The sequence below is a fragment of the Aplidium turbinatum genome, chromosome 4 (assembly GCF_918807975.1).
Source record: "Aplidium turbinatum chromosome 4, kaAplTurb1.1, whole genome shotgun sequence".
Taxonomy (NCBI): domain Eukaryota; kingdom Metazoa; phylum Chordata; class Ascidiacea; order Aplousobranchia; family Polyclinidae; genus Aplidium; species Aplidium turbinatum.
In genome coordinates this window covers 11,772,693-11,793,812 of record NC_137475.1, presented here as the reverse complement: position 1 = coordinate 11,793,812, position 21,120 = coordinate 11,772,693, and the positions used below count along the sequence as shown (strand labels likewise).

General features: G+C 40.8%; 1 pseudogene; it reads right to left on the bottom strand.

Moving 5' to 3' along the window:
• Positions 1-7,360: 7,360 nt before the first annotated feature.
• On the bottom strand, positions 7,361-8,530 carry LOC145768906 (protein CFDP2 pseudogene; annotated as a pseudogene).
• Positions 8,531-21,120: the final 12,590 nt, after the last annotated feature.

The following is a 21,120-nucleotide window of genomic DNA, read 5'->3' as shown; positions in this document are numbered from 1 at the left end:
TTAATAACTTCTTTTAACCTACTAAACCTTTACTGTTTCTCAGTAGGCCTAGCTTATTTTGCGAAGTGAGTATTTCAATTAAATTACGACTCCAATAAGCCAACTCTATTGTTTGATGTTTACGTATTGTGCAATACATCTTTGCGGAAACATGACATCAATTTACTTTCATTGTCACAAAAAAAAAAAACGAAGTAGGCTAACAATTGTTGACAATCTATTGTTGTCAACTCAACCGAATGAGATGTTTGTTATTAATGTATTATCTAAAACAGAGGTTGGTTTTCAAGCTACGCGCTACGGACTTCACACAAGCATATTTGCGGACTTAAAAATAGTTTACAGAAGTTACAATAAATGAAATTAGTCCAAACTATCGTAAATTGAACAGTGGTTTACTTATTGCCCACACCCGCTGCGATTCTCAATGAAAACCTTATCCTTGAATCAGGCCCGGATTTAGGGGGGGGGGGCAGAGGGTGCAGGTGGCCCAGGCCCCCCGACTTTTAAAGGGTTTCCTAAGTGGAAAAAATGTGATTTTGTGTTATATTTTTTTCTTTCAGCATTTGAAGTTTCTACAAAATGCTGTGCAGTGCTGGATCAATGCTACTGTAGACGTAGAAGTAAATTTTCGCGCCGTAGGCGCGAAAAATTTTTTTGCACGGGGCCCCCCGATCTAAAAGTGCCCTGGCCCCCCCATCAGCTAAATCCGTCCCTGCCTTGAATTTGTTTTACAAGCTTATCAGGAATTATGTCAGACAAAGTAGGGAGAGAGAGATTAATTATTTGCTTTTTAATATTACAAGTCAATTACCGTAAATAATGAGCAAACATATAGGGCTAGACCTAGGCAAGAAGTACTGTCTAACAGTGGCGGCTGGTGCTGTTTGTGAGCAATGGGCCTGAAAACGACTTTGCGGGGATCTGGGGGGTTTTTCCCCCAGAAAAATTTGAAAAATCGCATTAAATTGGTGCGTTCTGAGCATGTTTTTACTCCAAATTTTGACAAAATGCATTCAAACTTTGTTGGAAAGGTAATCTCTTCCTAAGCTGATTTCAAAAAAAACTAACAATATTGCTTTGGAGACAAACTTTACTAGTATTGAGCTTAGTGTTAACTAGCCTAGCAGTTGCATACAAGGTTCTAGTGATTTTGAGATACCCTAGCACTTCCTATAACCTGTTGAATACCCTTCAGTAACTCTATAGCTAACACTTCTCCATTCAAGGCTCATCGCTACTCTGCGAAATAAAAATTAACTTTAAAAAGTCTGTAAAGTTATTCGGTTAGGTGGGGCTGTTTTCCACGCAGCCCTAACAAATTCAAAAATTGCTCTAAAATATCAAAAGAGGTGGAGCTTCAAGAATAATTTTTAGCCAATCAGAGCGCTTGAAATCCATCTAGAATCTCGGGCTGCAAAGAAGTTTGCCCAAGATCGGTGTTGCCAAACGAAACTTTTAATATTTTAATTTTCGATCCGCATTTCTGAAGTGAAAAAAGTAACCGGGTCGGACAAACACAGAGGAAGACATCCTTTCCCTCTTCTCTTTTTTTCAGGTGGGGCTGCAGCCCTGCAGCTCCAAGAAGCTTCAAGATCAAGCGGCGCTGGTTCGACTCTCGGAGTGTGCGCTTGAGCAACGCACGTTAAGGACTGCTCTCCATTCAGCGGCATCTAATGGATGGAATAATTCTCCGGCAACAAGATTTCAACAATCGGAAACTTCACTCTGTCAATCTCGGTGACCGGGTGCGAATTTTTTTCCCACGAGATTTCTGTTACTTCACAGATTACCATCTACCGTGGTGGGTCCCTTCGGTCGTAGTGAGTCCCTCGCCTCCCTGGTAGTAAGAAATTAACCCTAACCCATTACTACCCTAACCTTACTTTTTATGAAAAGTTTTCGTGCACCGCAAAAACCAGGCGCGGATTTATGGGGGGGGCCCAGGGGGCCCGGGCCCCCCCCGAAATTTTGTGAAAAATTGTAGAAATTGTATGTTTCCGCATCAAATGGTTTGATAAGCTTCTAAACAGCTGATATTAGTCCCTCGGCATCACAATTGATGAAAATAGTTCTTTTAATGTCTATTTTATAGCATATCGTGTATGTCGTAGTATCATTGTTCATATCTGTTTAGCCTTTTCTTTCTTTTTAATTGATTTTCAAATTTTCTGGCCCCCCCCGAAAAAAACTCTTAGATTCGCGCCTGGCAAAAACTAATGTAAAGAAAATAAATTGACTTCGGTGGGCGTCGAACCGATGTCCTCACGAATGTAAAGCAAAAGATGAAACCATTGAACCAAACAAGCCAACGAAAAATGTCTGCATTCACACGATATAAGTACAAAGTCTATGTGAAGTAACAGAAATCTCGTGGGAAAAAATTTCGCAACCGGCCTGCGTCAGTGATTCAAAGCCTCTACTACAACTCTACAAGTATGCGAAACTGCCAGGATCAAGCTCTGTAAGAAGCTTTCCCAGTCCGAGGATAAAGATTCAATCAATTTTGAATTTCCACGAAGAAACACAAGCATCTGAAAGTGTTCATCTGACATTTTGCTGCGTTTTGGTTTCAATATGTCTTTGCCCATTGAAAACATTCTTTCAACTGCAGCGCTGCTGGAAGGTATTGGCGTGTTGTAGCGAAAAAAGGACAGTTGGGCATAATGTGCCCACCCCAATTTCAAACGAATGTATTTTAATGAGCATACGTGCTAATAAGCTGAAATTTCTTGACTTTTCCTAACCCTTTCCTTCCCAGCGTTGCCGAACGGCAACATCAACTTTTGTGATGCTTTTCTCCTTCATCTGCTGTCATTCGGCAACATTGGGAAGATTAGATCACAAACAGAACCAAATTAAACTGCTTTGAGACTTTTGTTTCGCTTGAATGGTTTTTCGTTTTTTAGTTTTGCTTCATCAAACACACGTGTTCAGTGTGGTGGTTGAGACTACTGAAAGTGCAGTATTGTAAGTGATAAGTTTTGAAGGATAGACAGGCTATATTCGGCAATTTTGTTTGAGAACATGCTGATTAGTGATGGTACAGTATATAATCGGAAGAGCACACTTCAGTTTCATGTGTTTCGCTTTCTAGAATTATTTGATTTGCGATGTTGCCGTTCGGCAACAATGGGAAGTTAGGCAATGGAGTGTAAGTGTTTTGCTGAAACTTTAAGGATTGATGTTAGCTTTGTTTATTGCAGCTTATCTGTCAAAAATTACTGTTTAGTTACTAGTGCTACCTTTATATGAAATGGCGAAGAGATTTGGAGTTGATGATGCGATTAATTATATTTTGCTCCCTGATGGGATCGAGTCAGATGTGGAAGATGGCGATGAAGGAGATGAGGAAATGTACTTTAATGATGATGTTGTTGACCCAGATTATAATCCAGATCAAGATGTAAATGCTGGGCCGTTAGAAATTGAAATCGAAGAAGTGGCTGTCTCTGTCGACGAAGAAGAAGATCAAGCATCAGCAAGTTTTAGTTATAGTCAAATGGGCGTGGAGAACCAAACCAACAGCACGCAGAAAAAAAACTACAGATGGAGGAAACAACCATATACCTTTCCAGACGTTACTTTCAAAGGTGAATTTTCAAGTCCACCAGATGAAATTCTGACGCCATTGCAGTATTTTAAATTGTTTCTAAACGATGATTGCATGGTGTACATTGCAGAGCAAACGAACTGCTATGCTCATGTTAAAGATGGAAAAGTCATTGGTACATCAGCAAAAGAAATAAAGCAGTTCTTTGGGATATTGCTCTTTACAGGGATTTTTCCATGCAGAGCTTATACTATGTACTGGTCCAATTTTTCACGCTTTCCTTTGATAGCAGACGTAATGTCAAGAAATCGCTTTCAAGATCTTCTCAGGTATATCCACTTTAACAATAATGCCGACATGAAGTCCCGTGACCACACAGACTATGATCCACTTTTCAAAGTGTCTCCTCTTCTGAATAGACTGCGTGATGCCATGTCACAGCTTGAGCCCGAAGAACGCCATTCTGTTGACGAGCAGATGATCCCTTTCAAAGGGCGCTCTGGGCTCAAACAATACATAAAAAGTAAGCCTCATCGTTGGGGCTTCAAGGTTTTTGCGAGAGCGGGCATGTCTGGAATGATTTACGATTTTGTGATTTATACCGGAAAAGCCATGAAGTTGCCTGGAAACTTAGGCGTTGCTGGAAATGTTGTCATGAGGCTTGTAAACCAACTTCCAGAAGACCAGAACTTCAAACTATATTTTGATAACTGGTTCAGTTCGGTTGATCTGGTATGCTTACTCAAGCAGCAAACCATATGGTCAGTTGGCACTATCCGGTCCAACAGGCTGAAAGGATGCACACTCCAGAGCGACAAAGAACTGAAACAGCGCGGACGTGGAAGCCTGGATTACAAATGTGAAGATACTGAAGGAGTCAGCGTTGTGAAATGGTACGACAGCAAACCTGTCCATTTGATTTCATCATACTGCAGCGTTGATCCAACAGAAAAATGTAAGCGCTGGAGTGTTGCTGAGAAGAAGCGGATTGATGTGGAAAGGCCACACATTGTCAAAGAGTACAATAAACACATGGGAGGAGTGGATCTGTGCGACATGATGATGGAATTATATCGTACAGACATCAGGAGTAAAAAATGGTACATGCGCATCGTGTACTATTGCTTAGATCTTGCAGTGCTAAACTTGTTGTATCGAAGACATTTGGCACAGAACAACCAGTCAAGGTATCTTCCACTAAAGGACTTTCGCAGCAGTATCGCTTCTGCTCTAACTTTGGCAGGAAAGAGTAGGATGAAAAAACGTGGAAGACCATCTCTGAATGATGAAAGCCCATCCTCATCAAAGAAGACCAAAAAAGCTCTACCTGTTGCAGATGTGCAATATGATGGCTTGCACCACTGGCCTCTTCCTGGAGCAAAAAGAATGCGGTGCAGATACTGCCCATCAGGCTTCACCCGGGTGCAGTGCAGCAAATGCCTTGTGGGACTCTGCTTGAATGAAAGAAACAACTGCTTTTTGGCCTTTCACACCAAGTGATTTTGGTCAGCGGGGCACCCTTTGATGAAAGACATAACTGGTACCGAATTCGCTTTAATTGCTGTGCACACTGCAGTTATATGTGTTTGTGTTTAATTTCTAAACATGCAGTACACGGAAACATTAAAATTTCTTTCAGAAATTATAAAGTGTTGTTGTGAAATATTACAGATATCCATACCATATCTTACCAATGTTGCCGAATGGCAACATTTCGCTGTTGCTATAGCAACCAAAATTTCTTAATTTTTTTTTTAGATTTTATATTCGGAAGTTAAATGTAAAACATGGCCGGAATTTAAAATTTTTTGAAATACGGGAAAATAATTCGGGAAGGAAAGGGCTAAATATTACTTGGCTAAACGTATTTAAAGTTTCGTGGCTATACCTGATTCAGTTTGGGAGATATTCTACTGTTTTTAGCATGTCATCATCATCATCCGTTCAGTCGTTTACGACTCTCGGTCACTCTATACGTCATCTTTCTCCACATCTCTCGATCCCACGCAGCCTCCTTCAATTCATGCACTCCCATGCCACTGTCATTTACAATCGTGTCAAGCCATCTTGTTTTTGGGCGCCCCCTTCCTCTTCCTCCGCTCACCAAACCAAGCATGATGTCTTTTTCCATTGATTTGCTTCTCATTATGTGGCCAAAATATGAAAGTTTCTGCCTGACGATTCTAGCTTCTAGGGATATGTCCGGTTTAATTTGTTCAAGAATTTTCTCGTTTGTTATTTTGGCTGTCCAAGGAACACGCAGTAACCTTCTCCAACACCACAATTCAAATGCGTCAATCTTTCTTCTGTCTGTTTTGTTCATTGTCCATGTTTCGCATCCGTAAGTTGCAATTGGGAATATTATAGTTTTGATCAGCTTCTTTTTTGTTTCTAATTTTATATCCTTGCTCTTCCAAATGCTATTCATTCCAACAAATGCATTTCTTCTCAGCGCTATTCTTTTCCTTATCTCTGGTGAGTTATTAGAATCCCAGCTTATTTTTGAGCCTAAAAATATGAATTCATTCACTGTTTCAATTTCTTGATTTTCGATCTTGATGTTTATGTTATCTGCTTTACCAGTTGTTATAATTTTTGTTTTTTTGATGTTGAGTTTCAATCCAGCCCTTTCACTTTCCTTTTTCACTTTGATGATTAAGTCTTCAAGATCTTGTGCGTTCTCGGCCAAAAGGGTAGTGTCATCTGCATATCTCAAGTTGTTTATAATTCTGCCACCGATTTTCACTCCTATATTGGAATTACTCAACCCTGCTCTCCTCATGACCATTTCTGTGTACATATTAAATAGAGAAGGAGATAAAATGCACCCTTGGCGTGTTCCTTTTTCAATTTTAAACCAAGCTGTATTTCCGTATGCTGTTCGAACTGTAGCTTCTTGATTTTCATACAATGACCTTATGAGTTCCAGCAGGTGCATTGGCGTTCCCATGTCTCTCAGACTACTCCAAAGAATGTTATGTTGGATAACATCAAAAGCTTTCGAATAATCAATAAAACACATGTACAGATCTTTTTTGTACTCCCTGCTGGTTTGCATAATCCATCTGAGATTTGCAATTTGGTCACGGGTACCTTTGCCTTTTCTAAAACCAGCCTGCTCATCTGGCATTTCTCTTTCAATAATTGAGCCCAGTCGTTTTTGGATGATTTTCAAAAGAATTTTGCTTGCATGAGGTATTAAGGCTATGGTTCGATAGTTTGAACATGTCCGTATGTCTCCTTTCTTTGGAATTGGAATAAATATTGATCTTTTCCAATCTTTTAGCCATTCTTGTGATTTCCAAATACATTGGCATAAGGCCAATAGTATTTGAATTGGCACATGTCTTAATAATTCTGCTGGAATTCCATCGACTCCTGGAGCTTTTTGTTTAGATAGTTGGTCTCTTGCCCAGATAACTTCTTTTTCCAGTATGTCAGGTTCAAGGTCAAACTGTTGACTTTTATGTTCTTCAATCTGTGGTTGCAGTTGAGAGTCCTGATATAACTGCTCAACATACTCCTTCCACCGATTCAAAATTGCTTGTTTGTCATGCAGATCTTCTCCATTTTCTCCACGTACTGTAGCATTCTTGGCCTTGAAGGTTGATCTTGCTTTCTTTACTTGTGAGTAAAGCTCTTGCATGTTCCCAGTTTTACTTGCTGATTCCATCTTCCTACATTTTTCTTCCCAATATATGTTTTTATCTTTCCGAGCTTGTTTTTGGAATTCAGCATTTAGCTTTTTGAATTGTATTCTGTTTCCATTTGCTTTTGCTTTCCTTCTATGTTCTGCTAGTTTAATTGTTACAGGGGAAATCCATTGAGCAGATTTGGATGTCTTTTTAGCCTACTCGGTACATTATTTGCAGCTGCGTCCAAGATCTTTTCCTTTATATTGTCCCATATCATATCAGCTTGCTTATTTTCAGTGTTAAGAAATTTCAAACTGTTTTCAAGTTCGGCTATATAATGTGGTCCAATCTGTTCTGTGTCATATATCATGTTTCTTTTTTCTTGTTTTGTACCGGCATTGCAAAAACGTACTTTTAGTTTGGTTACTAGCAACTGGTGATCTGTTCCACAGTCAGCTCCCGGATATGTCTTTGTCGCCAGAGTGGAGCTTGACCATTTTTGTTGGCATAAAATATAATCAATTTGATTTCTGTATTGTCCGTTTGGTGAAGTCCAAGTGTATAATCTTCTTTTAGGTTGTTTAAATATAGTGTTGGTTATTGAAAGTTGATGTTCTTGGCAAAATTGAAATAATCTTTCTCCCGATTCGTTTCGGTGACCCAAACCAAACCCGCCAGTAATTCCCGGTTCTAATGTACTTCCAATCTTAGCGTTGAAGTCTCCCATAATGTATATAATATCTTTTGTAGGTGTTTGCTTCAAGGTATTATGTAGATCCTCATAGAAGTTATCCAAATCTTGTTCTAGAGCATCTGCTGTGGGAGCGTATACCTGGATGATTGTAACACTGTAAGGTTTTTCTCGAATTCGTATGGTCATTATTCTGTCACTGAATACCTGATAGTTTTCGATGCATTTCGACACTTTCTTCGTTGTAATAAACCCAACCCCTCTTCGTCTTGTTGTATCATTGCCTGAGTAATAAACAATGTGTTCATCAGAGTTGAAAAAACCGTTGCTAATCCAATGCACTTCGCTTAACCCAAAGATGATAATATTGAGTCGATTCATTTCGTTTTTTATGATTTCCAGTTTTCCTGTACTTAGTCCATTGACATTCCATGTTCCAATTTTGTATGGTTTAGTGAAGCGTAGAGTAGTAATTTCACTGCAAGCCGTTTCAGCAATTAGGGGTCCAAAAGGCTTTGCCCTATTCACGTCATTAGTACTTGAGTTCATTTGACCTTCTCTTTGCTCTTCTCCAGTAGCTTGATTGGTACCGTCCAGTCTGGAGGTTCCACTTTCTGGTACCATTTCGTCTCCACTTTTTCGTTTTGTCATCATAGAGTATTTTGGCAAAAGTTCTGGGGTAGGTTGCCAAATCTTTCCCCAGGCCAGAGCCGTTTACCCAACGTATATAACATACGTTGTTGCCACCTCTCCACCACGTTGAGGAGAACGGTTGGACTTAGGAAGAGGTTTAGCATGTACCTTGAAATATTTCATTGAATTGCTCCTGGAGTGAGAGCAGATTGCGCTTGGTTGGTTTCTTTTATAAAAAGAGTGACAGATCATCGATCGTTTATTCAAAGGCGCCAAGCCGCCAAGCCGAGTCGCCTAATGAGTTTATCGCGCGTGTAATTTGATTAGTTGTGAAGAAGACACTGCATGATGATTTGCGTCTGGTGTAAATTGCATACAATTACTTCTGTCTGTGACTGAAACAAAACCATTTATTTTACGCAACGGATATATTCTTCTTGGAATAACCTACTTCAAAGTTTGGTTGCTTTGTCTATTAGTTTTCAGTGTTTAGATGTCCCTACAATGTGAAATTGGCGAAATGAAGCAGATATCGACAGAAAAAAACAATAATATGTTGATGATGATTCGCATATGTATATGAAGGATTTTTTAACTAGATAAGTTGTCTAATACAAGTCAAGTGCATCACTTTACTAATTGGGGAATGGTATTTTAATGCTATGAATGATATATCTCTCACCTCGTACAAGCCTGATGGCAGCAAGTGCCATGTTTTCATCGATTCAATATCATCAGATGTTGAATCGATTTAATAATCGACAAGTTTGCGATGAGAGAATGCTTGCACACGATCGCTTATACTATAGGATTCTTATATCGAATCAACGTTAGACGAGTTTGATTTATCGTAAACTTGGCTGCCTTCAATGACTGCACAAGTGGACATCGCTTATTGTTATGTTTCAAAAGATAAGCGTTAGAACAGCACACTGCTGTTTCAGCTTTGATTTATTATCATCATAGTTGAACCGATGTAAAATGACGTAACTCGTGGGTATGGAATGCGAAAGTCTGTAACTTTATATTTTCGCACTACGTTTTTGTTTTGGATCTGTTTCTGCAGAAACGTGGTAAATAAACAATTCCTGATTTCGCTAATTGGATTGTTCTAAACATCGGCAAACCGTTGCAATTTGTACCCAGCTCGAAAACTCGGTAAGTTTGGTATTAGTTCTACGTTGCTAGACGTTGAATCAACATAAATATGACAGATTGTACGAGCTGTGTATCACCTTGTAGATTGAGTAACAGCGTGATTTGTTTCGTTCTTCACTCTGAAACGCACAGTATATAGCTAATGGAGCCTTTTTATTTGAAACAACGTTGTAATAATGTAACAGTGGCGCATTTTTTTCTGAAGCCTCAAAGAAGTTCACCCTCAGCCGCAACGGCTACGGTACACAACCCAGTCAGCAAAGCTGGTCCTTTTTACATTGATTCAACGTCTGCAAACGATGAATCAATGTAAAAAGGACCAGTTTTGCTCGCTTGGAAGCCATGCATAAGGATAAGCTGGTTTACATTGGCGCGCGAGAACAACCAGCAAAATTAAATTAGTCGAGTGTTGTGATGCCAAATAAAAGATTTCACAGCACGGGCAGCCGCTCCGCATCATCGTAAACCGACTCCATTAGCTTATATCACGCCACTAGCAAACATACAAGACAAATCGTGGTTAGCGTGTTCAATGATTTTGATGTTCAAGACAAATCGTGTTCAATGATTTTGATGTAACGCAGATGTTCAAACGATATAACTCGCTCGCCGCGGTATTGAATAGAATCAACGTCTTCTGATTTCATGTGCATTTGATCGTGTTTTCCTGTTTTCAAATCCCACCATTGTTACGCAGATCCAACGCCAAACGACGTAAAATCGACGTAAAAACGTTGCTGCAATTAAAACAAACAGAAATAAAACCATTTCCATGTGCTTGTTCTCCACTGATAAATCGGCCATTTTTACGTTGATGCAACAACTAAAAACGTTGAGTCGACGTACAAATGGTCAATTTTTCTCTGCCGGTTGGTTGACGTATTTCGACTGCTCTTCTACTTATTTGTTCTTACATCCTGTTGTTTACGTTATAATCAGGCAGGCAATAAGTTAACGATAATGGCATATTTTATTAACCCATCATTCAGTTCTACAAATGATATTTGTCGTTGTAAAACACCAAAGATAAAAATGTTTGCTTTGAAATTACTTCAATTTTCGATACTGTGCCCACTGCCCATTCAAAGTTGCAAATCAACAAAATAGTAAATAAAGCACAGTCCGCCATAACTCTAGCTTTGCATACAAGATGTAGGCTACACGCATAGCCTACTATTTCAGCCATCATCACACATAATCAAATGTGCTAATACTTGTTTACAACAAGGTAGTCCAGTAAATACAAACAAAATAACTTTTACATGTGAGTCCTCACTAAAATATTGTTGAAGCAGAAACGCTATTTACTGCACAATACGCGAATTGCAATGAGAAACACTTAGCCACATGACGATAATTTATAATGTAATTAACTGCATTGAATCCACGTTTATTGAAGGTTATTTACATTCACCGTTGCTTTTCAACTAGAAAATCGCCCATTTTACGCCCAATCGGTGTGAATGTGAATTATTTCCAGCTTGGGTGCCAAGCATGCGGAAAAAATATCAGAGATTTGTCGAGAGATCAAATTTCGCTATTTCGTGTGTCGTATAAACACGACATATGTATCGTATGTAAACGACATAGTTTGCATGTTCTGACATTGTACGTCGATATCGACGAGAGAAAATGATGAAAAGCTACACGAAAAGTTACACACGTATTTACAGGGAGAAACCACAAACAAAATCGTTTGTTAGTACGAGTACCACGTACCAAAAACAGCATTTATAAATTGCTGAAAAAAATATGTATTTGCTTAATGATTATTACGTCTTACAATTGTTAGCTGCGTAAGAATATATTTTTGCGGCTTGTAGCCAAATCTGCCTACATCTCTAGCAACACTTGTTTCCGATCTTCGCATCTTTCCAAACAAACTGAAGTCAAGTAAACAATTTTCACGTCCAAGCACTGTGGTCAAACGTTGAGTCGATATAATAATGTCGCACTTTTGCCGGTTGGATATTTACAGAATAAATAGATTCTCGGCAGTTGATGAGCCGTTGTGGTTGTTAGTGTGAGAGACAGAGCGCAAAGTGTGATTTCCGTGGGAATACCGTGACGTCATTATCTCAAGCAGAGCAAGCCTTGTTTCTTTATTATAATTTACATCTAACTTTGGCGATTTGACTCCTGTCTAATAAATCTATTATAGCTATAGATATACACATGATTCGAAGACACGTTTGAATTTTTTGGAAAGTCAGATAAATTTTCTTTCAATTGGTAAAATATCTAACTGACAGCATGCATATCAAAGGCGTAATAAACGTTCAAAAACCGTGGGCATTTTATGCCCCCCCCCAACTCAGGGAATCCCTTGAGAGCCCAGTCTGAATACGGTTAAAAAGTATGCGTTGACGCTATACGCTAAAAAACGCGAAAACTCTACGGCGTAGCCTCAAGCGACAAAAATCCAAAAAAATGTGGCCGTAAGCTAAGCGTAAACAAGAAGTCTACGCCGCAAGTCTACGGCGTAGAATTTGCATCGTATACGTACATTTCTGGGTTTAAGTCCCATTAACTTGTTTCGAATATCACACACATACTTGATCGGCCCAAATTTCTGATGGAAATTTGGGCGAAGAGAAGCCATCTCTGCCAAAAAAGCCGCCGGGTTACAGTAGGCTACAACGATTCAACGCCGAAAGACATTGAAACAGTGCAACTGTAGACTGCACTGGGTTTCGTTAGTGGTAAAAGCGAAATTAAACAATCAATTTGTAGCAGTAAAGAATTATGACGTCATACATAGCGCATTGTGATGCGTAGGCTATATTTTTAACAGGATACATGTATTGTGAAGAAAGGGGCGTGTAGTTTGTAGTTTGGCGTTGTCTTGCGAGTCGGAGTTTCCAAGCAAAAAACTCAAAAATTGTGCAACAAAATAAAAAATGAAAATAAAACAGAAAAGTAAAAAACTATTAAAAACTAGATTTTTATCTCTTCATTATAGTGGGGGGGGGGAGGTAATTTTGCATTAGTTACCTCCCACTCCAATTGGTGGGGGGTAATCTCCCTCCTGGCCCCCTTCTAACGGAGCCCATGCTCACTAGGGTGGAGTGAAAACACTTTTTATAAAATTTTGATTAGCTTGGGGTTGGAAAACTTGCCAGTTACTACTGTTCCAGACAATGGTTCACCTAATCAAGCGTCATATAAAAACCGTTCAAGTTTACTGAATATTACGTCATGGAAGTTGCTAGAAAATGTGCCAAAATTGCACCATCGTTAATAAGACTTGTGTCAAACCTGTTTGGACCTGTTTGGGCCTGTTTCGGTTTGAAACCTGTTTAAACATGAATACATTGGATTACTAGCTTTGGACACCTGTTTTGAATTGCGTGACAATGTCTTCATTTATTGCGTCACAGTTACTTTCTACGTGAATTTGAGATATTGATATCTATTCTGGTCATTCGTGAAATGGTTGCTTGAGAGTTAGTCGCACATTTAACTGTTGGCTTAGTGCTTGCTAGCTGGACAAAAGTTCCGTCTTTTATCCAAGTAATCTGTTCTGTAATGACAGTTTTCAGTGGTGTACGGCGTTGCACTCCCCTCGTTTTCGATCGCCTCGGGCTAATTTTACAGAAATACACTGTTTGAAAAGAAGTTCAAGTGTGTGTTTCTTCGGTCATTATATACAGACGAACGGATTTGGGAATCTTATGTTACAATTTTCCCACGAAGAGATTATGGTTTACCGCTGTGACCAACTACCAAAAACAGTTGTGCAAAAGTAGAATGTAATCTGACGACATCTTGATCTGCCACCAGCCACTAGAAAATTTACTATTTCCTTCTACATTAGGGTGGATCAATTTAGGGGGGTGTAACAATTTTTTCCTCAGTTTTCTTAGCTTTGGTAGCCAAAACTTGCCATTGGGCATATAAAACACTGTGCTAAAACTATATTTCGATCAAACAAATTTTTGATCTGCAACCAGGCCATTACTTATCGACTAAAAATGCAAAAATACATGCAAATGTATATTTGAATTTGACATTAGCATAGAGATTTATTGCAATGCAATGGAAATGATAATATGCATCAAACTTCCTCGTTTTAGATGAAACAGTCACGTTTCGATTCGAACTTGGGCATTTGTTGTCGTGATTCAATGCGTGAGCGTATAAATCCATCTTGCGAATTAACCCCTCACACTGCCGATGAAGCGTCCGTCACCAACTTGACGCACCTTTACACCACTTGCGTGTGACACGGAAATTGAGGAAATAAAAGCTCTGGAGTGTCCTTAGCTGCAATCATGTCTCGCAGTTGTTTGTTCTCCATGTTTGTTGTTACAGAAGCCTCCGTAAGATTGAGAGTCTGACAGTCAACTATATCGTAGGATTCGTTGACGTCAAACTTTATGGGCAGAATGCAGAATCGTCGCCACTGTTCTCTATTCACGATGGCTTGATCGAGCATTCTGCATTCGCTTAAGTCCAAGTTCACGGATTATCACTACCAATGGCAAATGTAAAGTGGCAAATAAGAAGCACGCTCTTGCAGTGAAGCAGGAATGCAGCTGGCTCTGAAACTCCCCAAGCTCAGATGGCCATTTGTCAGCCCCCTTCAGCACCAGAGAACTTGCATCTATCATTAAACAAGTTAAAAGTGGGAAAGCTCAAGGGCCCGATAATATATCTCCAGAATTCTTAAGGCACTGTGGTCCCAAATGTTTGGCATGGTTGAAAAGCTTCTATTCTGCTTGCCTGACCCTCCAGGCCATACCTCAAATCTATCGAAAAGCAACTGCAGTGGCACTACTTAAACTAAACAAGCCAGCTGATGATTCAAGAGCTATCGTCCAATATCACTACTCTGCGTCCCATATAAGATCCTCGTATGGCTCCTGCTAACTAGACTCGAGCCATCAGTTGTCGATCTCCAACTACCAAAAGAACAAGTTGGATTTCGGCACGGACGCTGTACGACTCATCAAGCAGTCAAGCTGACCGAGGATATGGAGCAAACTTTCAAGAAGGGCAACAAAGCAGGAGTAATCTTGGTAGACCTCACTGCTGCCTATGATTCTGTGTGTCACCAAGGGCTAACCCTAAAGCTCCTCCGCATGATCCCAAGCAAAAAGGTAGTGCGATTTCTCGCCAACATTCTGGCAAATCGGACCTTTTTGCCGAAGACGAGTGATGGGCAGTGCAGCCGGCCCAGCCGCTTAAGAAACGGTGTTTCGCAAGGATCATGGTTATCCCCTCCACTATATTTAACATCTACATCAGTGACATGCCAGAGACTACGTCACGCCAGTACGGCTATGCTGATGATCTGGCACTACTCCATTCTGACAAGTACTGGCATGTGGTAGAGGAAGTACTTACAGATGACATGGCCCAAATCGCAGACTACCTGAAGCTTTGGATGCTGAAACTGAGCCTGGCAAAGATCACTGTCACACCTTTTCACCTTTGCAACATGGAATCTACGCGCCCATTGTCAATCTCAACGGAAACCCACTCCCACACAACTCGTGCCCCACCTTCCTAGGATTGAATCTTGATCGACACTTAATATACAAACACCATGCTGAAGCCCTACATGCTAAGCTATCAGCACGCAACAACTTGCTGAGATGCTTAGCTGGAACATCCTGGGGTTTTAGTACATCTGCACTCTGTACAAGTGCTCTTGCACTTGTTTACAGCACCTCTGAATATGTTTCCACCACTTGGTGCCGCAGCGCACACAATAGCAAAATTGACACTGCCCTCAACACCACCGTGAGAATAATCACTGGTTGCCTGCTTCCAACTCCCACCGACTTTTTGCCTGTGCTATCCGGCATCGCCCTAGGTAGACTGCGTAAGGAAAATCACGTACGCAGTCTAGTTTTAGAAGCTATGTCAAGGGATGACCACCTCCTCAACCAGATTGTCCTAAATTCGCACCTTCAAAAACCCCAGCGCTTGAAATCTCGACGCTCCTTTTCCGGACATGCTGCAGATATCTGCAAGTCCAACTTCCACATTACGGAAGTTTGGAACAGTGAATGGAGAGAAGTTGCGAGACCAACCCAATTCACAGTTCCTCCCAATACTAACACTCCAGCCGGAGCAGAACAACCTCGGAGAGAATGGGTGAAGCTCAATCGCTTGCTGACTGGGGTGGGCCATTTCAACAGCAACATGTTTAAATGGGGCCTCACCGACTCACCATCTTGTGCATGTGCCTCAGAATCTCAGACTGCATAACACATTATCTACCAATGTCCTGCATATCGACCCCAGGACAGATATATGGAGTGTGGACCTCACAACGCTCGATGAACACACAATCCATTGGCTGCTGTGCCTGGATGTAACAACGTGATCTGCGGCGGTCTCAAACGCAAGAAGAAAAATATTCTCGAACTTTTTGAGAAGATGCTCCATACACAAAGCAAGAGCTTATATAAGAGGACAGAAAAATTCACGTGGTCGAGCTGTTGGTCCATCCAGATGTGCAAATACATGTCTAATGCAAATACACGATACTGTTCTCCAGAGAAATGTATACTTTGCACACTCAGAAAACATTACGTTGGCCATGATCACAGATGAGGACACTCCAGAACTTTTATTTCCTCGATTTCCGTGTCACACGCAAGTGGTGTAAAGGTGCGTCAAGTTGGTGACGGACGCTTCATCGGCAGTGTGAGGGGTTAATTCGCAAGGTGGATTTATACGCTCACGCATTGAATCACGACAACAAATGCCCAAGTTCGAATCGAAACGTGACTGTTTCATCTAAAGCGAGGAAGTTTGATGCATATTATCATTTCCATTGCATTGCAATAAATCTCTATGCTAATGTCAAATTCAAATACATTTGCATGTATTTTTGCGGTTTTAGTCAATGAGTAATAGCCTGGTGGCAGATCAAAAATTTGTTTGATTGAAATATAGTTTTAGCACAGTGTTCTATATACCCATTGGCAAGTTTTGGCCACCCAAGCTGAGTAAAATGAGGAAAAAAATTTTACACCCCCCTAAATTGATCCACCCTAATGTAGAAGGAAATAATAAATTTTCAAGTGGCTGGTGGCAGATCAAAAATTTGTTCGATCGAAATAGTTTTTTTACAGAATGTTCTATACACCCAATGGCAAGTTTTCCAAACCCAAGCTAAGCAAAATTAGGAAAAAAGTGTTTTACCCACCTAAATCGATCCACCCTAATGCTCACTGCACTCCTAAAGATTGATAAATAGATTAATTCTTTATCCTCGGACTGAGAAAGCTTTTCAAAGAGCTTAATCCTGGCAGTTTTGTACAAATTTAGAGGTTTTAAACCAGGGGTGTCCAACCTTTTTGGCCAAAGGGCCACATGTAGTTTACAAATGGTTTCGCGGGCCACTTGAGTATTTACTGCTAATTTGTTATCTTAAAAATGACTGTCTGATAATTTCTAATTAAAACACTCACACCCAAAGTCTAATCTTGGAAATGTGTTTGTAGCCTACATTTTATGGGTTATATAGCCTAAGAAGAGTGAAGTTGGTTTTAAAGTGGTTTAAGGTTTTTAGTTGAAAGCAAGCCAGCAGAAAAGCGTAAAAAATGTCAAAATGACAATTGACTCTTCTGATATTGCCGGAACAGCGGAGTTGCGCGTCCCGTAATGTATTGTCCGGCTGTCCCTAGGTTCATCCTCGAAAAACTTGCTCGCACAAGTAAGTGCTGCCGAATAATGATGTCACGAAAACTGCCAATCTATGAATCCTCTGATCTTTTTCTTAAAAAACAATTTTTTTCATAAAATTCTAGCAATAGAAAGTTTTGATTGATTGATTGATTGAATCTTTATCCTCGGACTGGGAAAGCTTCTTGCAGAGCTTAATCCTGGCAGTTTCGCATACTTGTAGAGGCTTTGAATCGCTGACGCAGGCCCGGTCAACGAGATTGACAGAGTGAAGTTTCCGATTGTTAAAGTCTTGTTGCCGGGGAACTATTCCATCCATTAGATGCCGCTGAATGGAGAGCAGTCCTTAACGTGCGTTGCTCAAGCGCACACCCCGAGAGTCGAACCAGCGCCGCTTGATCTTGAAGTTTCTTCGTTCCAGAAGTGACGCGCTAACCAATTTGAACTTCTCTCGCTAAAAGCAAGAAATATTGCTGATTGACTGACTCTTGAAGCACCAGTACTATTGTGTGGAAAAGGGTGGATGTAACAATGTGGAAAATGTGATGCGTAACAATGTGCATTGTGATACAATAAAATTAACTTGAACGGTTGCGCACCCCATGCACTAAGGATTATAGAGTAATAGAGAAAGAAAGCAAACAATAAATGCCAATTTATCGGAATGTAAGTTCGCCATAAATTACGTTGGCGATTGAGTTGAATATATAATATATGTCATTTTGAAAAATATCACACGGGCCACTCAGAACTTTCTCGCGGGCCACAGGTGGCCCGCAGGCCACGGGTTGGACGCCCCTGTTTTAAACTATCGACACAGGCCAGGTCATCGAGTTTGACAAGGTGAAGCTTCCGATCATTTGTTGAAGTGTTGTTGTCTGTGAATTATTCTATCTACGGTACTATATGCGTTGAATGGAAAACTGCCCTTAAAACGCGTTGCTCAAGCGCACTTTCACAGAGTCGAACCAGCGCCGCTTGATGTTATATTGTAGTTTCTTTGTGATGTCAGGATCTCAACCAACTTAGCTATAAGCTATTAGGGCAGACTCCCAGGGGAAAATTCACGTTTCAATGTAAAGAAAATTGTTTCAGTTCTGTTCAGTTGTTTTTTATTTCTGACCATCATATCAAGAACGATAGGCTACACGTCAACATAGCAAAGGTCGATAAAAAAGTAGAAGCGACAAAACGCGAACGTTAAAACGTGCTTGCGACCGAAGTAAGTTATTGAGTTGAAAAAAATTTGGCACGGTCGCAACACCTTCAGAAAAATTTAAGATATAAAGGGAAAATAAAAAAAAAGAAAATCTTAAAAAAAAAAATAAATAAATAAACAACATATATTTAGGCTATAGCTTTATTAGCCCACATAGCTTTAGCTGATATATTTAAGATTTTATGGACAGTTGCTATGAAGATCGGCCATGGTGCGTTATCAAGAGTGTTGATGGTCGTGAGGGAAACACATCTTGATGCGTTTAGCTCATAGCAAAGAAGAGCAAGTGTGAAAATGTGAAAAAAACAGGCGCACATTACTTTTCAGAAGTCAATTTTATCTCAGAAGAAACTCAGAGTCAATTTGTGGTAAAAAATTTTGGTAATGTCGCCTTTCCGCTTATGGATGGGTTGGGGTCACCAGCTTAGCCCTTTGCTAAGCGCCACACGGTCTACGAAGCAACTGTGATGGAAGTCGCTTCGGCGACGCGACCGTGTAACTGTATAACAATAACTCTGTAGCCTACTTATTACCGTATTCACTGTTCACTGCGTCCAGTAGTTTATTCCACGTTACTGTACATCCAAAGGTTGAGGGTTGTATCTCCAATATATAATCATTACTTTGATACAAGATCCGAAATAAATTGATTATGCATTTAAACATATATCCAGTGCTTGACTGTAATAAGCGACCGTTAAGCAGACGTCCAAAACGAACTAACTTTCTTTTTCAAGTTTCAGAAATAAAAAATGGCTTCTTACAAGAGAGGAACGCATCTCTCATAACGAAGAAACAAACACTGCGCTCTCACTAAATCTAACGTCACATTCCAGAACTGTGGAAGAGAGGACCAATCACGTGCTACTACGAGCTTGTCTCCCCAGTGATGCACAAAACACATTATTATTTGGGTTCCATGGAGGGGAGTACCGCGACATAGCTCCCCCTCTAAGTGGGTACGAAGTTATGCGAACACACGACAAGAATACAAAACGAAATGACAAAAATATTGGTAGTTCTGGGTGAATCGGCTGATGGTCGTTGTTACGGCATGAAGCAGGCGGAGAAGAATGATCGTTGTTTTTCTAGCATGACGGTCATTCCGAGTAGCAATCCGGATGTGATAAAAATCCCGCGGAACGGCCGCAGTATCGCGTGAGCGATCGACATGCAGAGTATCCCTGCTCGCGATGACATAATGTCCGTAATTGTCCAATCAGTCCTTAGATTTCTTCTGATCTTTCAAAGTTGTGTCACCCAGTCTACAGCAGTGTTGGAGGTGAATATCTACAAAGTATATACAAGGCAGTAAGAGTCCTTCATAAGGAAGGTATCTAAAGTAAGTCAAAAATTTTGAATCACACTCATACTCAAAGATGTTCAAGACTCACCAGAGAAACGAAGGGACACGAACACAGAATCCCTAGACTCAAGGTAAGGTAAAAAAAGGGACTGTGTACAGCAGAAAGGTACGGTAAAGGCAAGGGTTCATCACTTCCGGAAACGAGTAGGTAACTTGACTTCTCTGCCGGTACGTGTCACGTAGTGTGAAGCGGTCGATGAGACTGGGAGCTCATCGGAAACCCTAGGATCATCCTGGGAACGAACGTACTGCATAGAAGAAGTCGAAGAAGTTAAGAACGTATTGTCTCGAAACGGCAGTGACGTTTCGGCATGACTTGAAAAATCCTCATCAGGGGAAGTGTCCATATAAGCAGGTTTTAATCTGTCAATGGTAACTGTATCAGTGCGACCAGCGATGTCAACGGTAAAGTACTTCTCACAACGATCGATTACACGGTAAGGCCCGTCGTAAGGTGGACGTAACGGTCCCTTCACTGCATCATGTCGTATAAAAACGTGTGAGCATGTGTCAAGGTCAGCGTCCATATAAACAGAGCGTTTGCCATGACGCGGGCGTATGTAAGGAAAATTGTTGACAAAATCACGTAACTGACGCACGTAGTGGGAATTGACAGGACCTACAACGGGGTCTGCAAAAAAATCACCTGGTAAACGAAGGGTGGTGCCAAGTGTGGCTTCAGCAGAAGAAAAACCAAGATCTTCCTTTATCACTGCACGAGTGCCCAGGAGTGCCAATCCGAGGTGGGAGAACCAGTTGTTTGGGTTGGATTGAGCTCTGATGGCAGTTTTGAGTGTGCGATGCACCCTTTCAACTAATCCGTTGCAAGCAGGGTGGTAAGCAGTAGTTGTACGATGATCACACCCAAGGTATTGGCATAGCTCTTTCCACAGGAGAGAGGTGAATTGTCGACCACGGTCAGTGACCATGGTGACAGGGGCGCCAAAGCGTGATACCCAACCCCAGAGAAAGGCATCAGCACATGCACGTGCAGTAATGCTGGTCAACGGTAGGGCTTCGACCCAACGCGTGTGGCGGTCAATAACGGTGAGGAGATACGAATATCCGCTGGACTCAGGTAGTTCTCCAACGATATCAACATGGACATTCGCGAAACGTTTGTCAGGAGTAGGAAAATGAGTTAGAGGCGCCGAGACGTGCCGTTGAATTTTGGCGCGTTGACAAGAGACACATGTCTTAACCCAAGCTTTAATGTCAGCC